Source organism: Mesitornis unicolor, unplaced genomic scaffold, assembly GCF_000695765.1.
Source record: "Mesitornis unicolor isolate BGI_N332 unplaced genomic scaffold, ASM69576v1 scaffold4948, whole genome shotgun sequence".
Classification (NCBI taxonomy): domain Eukaryota; kingdom Metazoa; phylum Chordata; class Aves; order Mesitornithiformes; family Mesitornithidae; genus Mesitornis; species Mesitornis unicolor.
The window spans coordinates 12,681-18,953 of NW_010201000.1; the positions used below are offsets into that span (position 1 = coordinate 12,681).

Below are 6,273 nucleotides of genomic sequence, written 5' to 3' on the forward strand. Positions count from 1 at the left end.
TTTCATTCCCATTTTCTTTTGCATTACAGAGTTGCTTATCTAAGATTATTTGTGAAGGCCCATGTGAATGCAAAAAGTCTTACATAGGTTCAAGGAGAAGCTCAACAGTGAGATTCCTTGAGGATTACTAGTAATGCAAACTACATCATCCTCAGAAACTACCTGGACTTGAAAATAGATAAAAGTAGATACTCAGAGAATAAGTGCTTGAAAATATATCTGGGAATAAATACTGGGATCTCTCTTTCCTCCAGAAATAGCGATGAGGTAATGATACTGCTCACTTTTTGCACAATAGTATGGTAGTTTGAGGGAGATCCGACTTTTAGTTACACCTCAGCCTTAGAGGATCACAGAATAACCTAACGATTTAGATTGAGAGGGACCTCTGAAGGTCATCTTGTCCAACACAAGGATTTTAACAAAAGGAGCTGCAGAGAGGAGTGTCTAGAACCAGGTAATGAAGCAAACAGCAGTACAGAGGTGAAAAGAAATTAGATAATGTAACTCAGAGAAAATACAGTGAGATTATATTTTAAAAGTGCTTACTTTGTGCATCCATTTCAAAGATCTGTAATTTCACTTCATTATGCAAACCTATGCAAACTTCGTACAGTACATGGAGGTCAGTTTTATTGAGTCTGTTGTGCCAGGTGCAGTATGTATGAGTGGACTGCTTAATATTATATACACTACAAAGTGAACAGATTCGAAGTTGTGGATGAAAATGATGTAAGTTTACTCCAGCTGTAGCTTTCTTCCTTAGAATTACAGGTCTAAGGAAAGTGAAGCATTCAGAAGTGGGAAGGCATTGACAGAATCATTCAATCTGTGGGATTATAAACAAGTAAAGAATCCAATTAAAGAGGATAAGTATATTGAAGAGAAACTACAGTTAATGTTTGTTACAAGAATCTTCATCACAGGATATTAGCTTGGGATCTAATTTATCCAGTGAAAATTAGAGGTTGAGGCATAAGAAGATAAGATGCTGGACTAAAATTATGTTTCAACAAATAAAAAATTTTAGGAGAGGGCTGTCTGGTATTTGTCTGGGGGATCTAATATAATTCAGTAATAAAGTAGCTAATCTGCTAAAAATCTGCTGAGAATCTAAATTGCAGAATATGGTGCCTTATTTCATAACAAAAATACCTAACTAAAGCAATAATTCTGAGTATCTAAAACATCCATTGAACATGGATTTCAGTGTATGAAAATATTGAAAAGGAGGTTTTGAGCATGCTAGTAAGTTAGAAGATAAAAGAGAACTGGTTTACACAGTCTATTTGAACTTCCAGGGAGATCTTTAAGTGGCAAAGCAGTAATTTATGAGAAATAAAATGTTGCTATGGTTCAGAGTCTAGACAATTATGTTTTCAAGAGAATTACCAAGTATTATACACTGGGTCTCATTCCTGCATGTTCATACACATTCAGGTGCACTCCTCATGGGTTGCAGTTACAGGAGTCTGTAGGAAGCATTTAGATGGAATGATTGCACAGAAATAATTAAATAAAAAGATTTTTTAGTGACCATATACCTCAGTACTTTCAAGCTCCAGCGTACTGCCTTTTGTTGAGTAGAATTCTGAAGACCAGAAAAATAGTATCAGGAGCATGAACAGAGAAATGCAGAAATCAAAAGGACTTTTTAAAAATTGTATATCTCTTAGCAGTTGAACAGAGCTCTAGAAAGTGGACTTTAAACTTTTAATGGGTTAAAAAATGAAAAAATAAAAGGCAATTTGTATCCCTAGTCCATGTAAAATTCTCTAAATGCTGGGACTGTCAAGGCTTTGTGGCAAGTTGTTCTTTATGCCATGTTCTTTATGCTTTATATCCTGATCTGTAAGCATCACATAGATAAGTCAAACAGGGGCAGAAACTGACAGTTTCAGAAATTGTAATTTGATAGTTTCTACTCCATGACCTCTAACCCAGAATTTTTGAGACAAAAGGATGGGATGTTACATAATTAATCAGTTGACATTCAGTATTTAGAATTGGTGCTCATGGTTTGACTGGATGTTATTTAGTATCAAGGAGAAGATTCTTTCAGGTTTTATTTTGCTGTGTGGTTCCTATTTACTGAAAATAATTATATATTATTTACAATTATTGTTGTAATATGGGGTAAATCTGAGCACGAAGACACCAAAAGTCTGAGCTTGTCATCCTGAATCTGCTTGTAGTTACTAGAAGGAAATAGGAAGCCTTCAGGCTATGATTTGCTGTATGTGCTTTGTAAAGTACCTGCCTTAGGATAAGACAACCACTCTCCAGATGATCCATTTTGGCTGCAAAGCTGCTTTGGTCCCAGTCTGTTAGTCATCCTTATAGATGGCCTATCTAAGGCATAGGCTGTAGATGATTATCTTTGATATCAGAAGTAAAAACACATGAATCCCATCCTACCTATGCATAGGCTAAAGATGAATATTTTGTAATTTATGTAAATTACAATAGATTGAAGAAATACACAAAATGAATCTGTGGACTATATGGACAAAGATTTGTACTTTGTGCACTAAGGAACATCTTGTTTTTAATCACCCTTTTAGATATTGGCTACTTTTGGTAGATATTTGAACCGTGGCTAAAACCTGCAGCCTTTGCTCAAGCAAGCTCCCAGGACTACACATTTTGGCTTCTATTATAAATTTTGTAGGCTAAATATTTTACTTGAATTACTTAGGTAATAAAAATATTAATATGCATACATGGTATTTATATTAACTTCAATACAGAGATTGTTTCCTGTCCAAAGCACTATTATTGTTATTTATTTGCAGGAAATGGATAATTTAGTGCCTTGCCTTACCTCCATATTTGTGCAGTTGAAAAATACTTCCAAAAATAATTTTAAGGGGTTCAAATTTTATTTCCTATTTTTACTGGCAATTTAGAATTTATATAGTGAACATAAATCATTGGCAATCCTTGAATCTTACGAAAAATGCACTCAAACAGTTGAAACTAAATGTTAAGCTTTTGCATGTCTTACTGTTGCCACAGCTGCACTAACATTGACTCTATCATCATCCAGAAAATTTGTCAACTGTCACATTTAAAATCTGTAGCACAGTACACAGTTTTCTAAATGTTTACTAAATCAGTTCAAATGCTTACGAAGACTTGAAATCTTGTGTATGGTCTTAGAAGTTAGACTATTTATTAGCGTCATAAAGGGTTTTTTATTTTTATTTTTTTTGTACTTGCATAAAAACTTTACAATAACATCTGGGACACATTCTGTGAAGACACTGAGCCAAATCAGTTATAAACTGTGTGGTCAGCTAATTACTACTATTTGCATCTTGCATGTGAAATTACACAAAATACTGCTGGTTTAATTGCATCTTTTAGTGCATAATTCAGGTACTATTAAAAGTAACACGTGTTTCTCAGTGATTAAAAGTGAAGCTTAACAGCTAGGATTGATGAAAAATTGTGACAAACAGTAATTGCAAGCAGTCACTTGGACTGTGTTTTAATTTAAGTGTACGTAAGAAGAAAATGTTAAAAAAAATTCTGATTAAGCTAGATACTTTCAAGTTATTGTATTCCAAAATTTAAAAGACAGAGAAATAAATAACAGTTAGTAGAATAGAACAATGATACTTCACTGCCTACTTTGTGTCCTGTGACAGTGAAATGAAGTCAGACTATCTCCCTCTGAAACATTCAGTTCTATATAAGACTGTCTTAGTCCTAATAAAAGTTAACTGGGGATAGAAGAGCTGAAAGGCAGTATTTTTTTTTTCTTTACTAAAAACCAGTTCTCCATGACCAGCAATTAAAAGCTGTATGTATGTCCCAGTCCTGCAAAATTTTTATGTCAGTAGCCTGTTGAAGCCAGTTGGACTATTTGCATGTGTAGATGTGAGTGTGTATGCAAATGTTTAGAGCCTCAGTGTTAGAAAAACAGATTCAAGTGTTTGCTGTAGATTAACTCTGGAAGTATTTCCTTACAAAGCTGCTGCTTCATAAATTAAAGCATATGTAATGACACATTAATTCTGGACTGGTATATGTAATTCCTTTGTTTATAGTCCTATGTCTTTTAAGAATGATCAATTCTAACTTAAAAGCATGAAATGCTTGAAATGTATCAATATTTGCCTTATATCTGTGTTTGTATAGAATTCAAATACTTGAAATATAGCAATATTTTTTGCTATGAGAAATAGATACCAAACAAATGATTGTATGTTATTATTATTACATTTTATGTTATAAAAAAGGCTACAGATTATATCATATATAGTTCCTTATTGAATATAGGAAATAAAATTGATTTACTTTTATACTAATATACAAGGTAAGACAAAATAGTGGAAACTTAGCTAAAATAAATTCTTTATCTTGTGCTAGTGGTATTTGGATTAAAATATTTTAAAATATATATGTGGAAGAACACACTGGTTTTCTTTTAATGTACTTCATAACAAGTAATTCTGGAAACTAATAACAAAGTCCGTTTTGTTTATAAAGAAACATCCTGATTATCTGAAACTTCTGATTATCAAGACAATCTGATCTTTATAATTAAGTTCAATAATGCTCTTTTTTTCTTTTATTATAGTACATCATAAATACTTCAAGATATTTGGATGGTGTTATGATACTGTGTTTTATATACCTAATTTGAAATATCATGAGATAAACACCAACAATTCAGTTTTGCACAAATCAGTACAGTTTAAAGCTGCATATGTTTCATGAATACAGACAGAATCTTTGAATTCATATTTTCTGGTATCCTGGAATACTTAGGGCTGGAGGATACCTGTTTTTTCACATTGTTTTAAATCCCTATTTTTAGACAGCACTGTGTATTTTAGCATAGTCACAATTATATTGATAATAGGATGATTTATACCATTATCACTTTTTTAGATAGTAAAATGAATTTAACACCTACAATAAGTTAACTACTATAAGTGAACCTATAGTTGAGATTATGGGAACAACAAAATGTAGATTAACATTTAATGGAAGAGGAACAGTTTTCCTTAGGAATAACTTTATACCAACTTTTACCTATTTTTTTTGTGCCTGCAGATGGAAAATATTAGTAGGCCAGAAGAGCTGCCTTAAAAAAAAATAATAAGAGGAATACCTGTGGGAAGTAAAAATGATCTCCGTTTCTTCTTAAAGGATAGTGTAAAATCAGACTTGTAATGTTAGTATGAAATTATAAGGTAACAATATGTTTGCTGGTATGTTAATGATTGCTCCATGGATAATTCAATATAGTTATTAAAAGTTAAATGGTAAAGTGGCCCTTCATTGTGGTAACAGTTTTGTTCTGTTTTTAGAGAATAAGTTATTTTCCAGAACATAGTTCACAACTTGAAAGTGTTTTCTGAGCATTCTAACAAATATTCTTAGTATAGGATTCGCTTTGAATAGCATATGTATTACTCACAACTGAGCGCTAAGTACATGGAGAGGTTGTTTCTTTTTTTTTTAAATCAAATGTAAAAAAAATCCTGTAGAAAAATTTACTTACACATATTTGGCTTGGCTTGGAGATTCTGTTTCTGGAAGAATCTCCTTTCCCTCATCTCTTCTTTGCATTTCCCCTCTCCTTACAGTAAAGATTGCTTGTTTTTAACAAATGGCTTCCTTTGCAAAGAGACAGAATATATCAACCTTAATATTATGAATTCATCAAATGATAGGCATATACATTTTAGCACAAACATCCAATAAAAATAAATACATCTGCAGTGAACATGGTAAATTATATGTGAACTTACACTATAATAATAAACAGGAAACAGCAGCATCTGAGTCTGCAACTGGCTTCTCAGGAGGCTCTGTGCTTCCAGCTGTGGTAGCAGCTGTGGATCTGGCTCTGCAACTCTTGCTGAAACAAGCTGACAAAGGCCTGATTACAACATGGAGCTCAGTTTTTGCTTGGACTCATTTTCCTTTTAACACACTTTGGTTATGAAATGTTTACTCATTTACCCTGTTTGTGGTTTTATATCCTGCACTTCAAAGTCATTGGGCTGGTGTGGTGATTATCACCATTCCTAGTGACCTTGATCATGGGGACCTTACACTGTCTATACCATTTGTGGAATACTGCGTTTTGGTTTTGGCTTACTGGAAGAAATTGAAAACTCTCTTCCTCTTCCTTCTCCCTCCCCATCCCCAGAGGCTGTTCTGCAGTTTTGTCCAAAATATTACTTAGTAAAGTTGTTGGGGTTTACTTTTTAAATTGTTTTTCTATGCATAAAAAATATTTAGGGAAATACC

At 33.0% G+C, this 6,273-nt stretch overlaps 1 protein-coding gene across 1 annotated transcript in view; it reads left to right on the forward strand.

Moving 5' to 3' along the window:
* Positions 1-6,273, forward strand: part of LOC104544911 (3-hydroxymethyl-3-methylglutaryl-CoA lyase, cytoplasmic-like) — a gene marked incomplete at its 3' end in the record, with an annotated part of 23,314 nt that overhangs the window by 7,862 nt on the left and 9,179 nt on the right. The gene's annotated exons all lie outside the window — the stretch shown is intronic.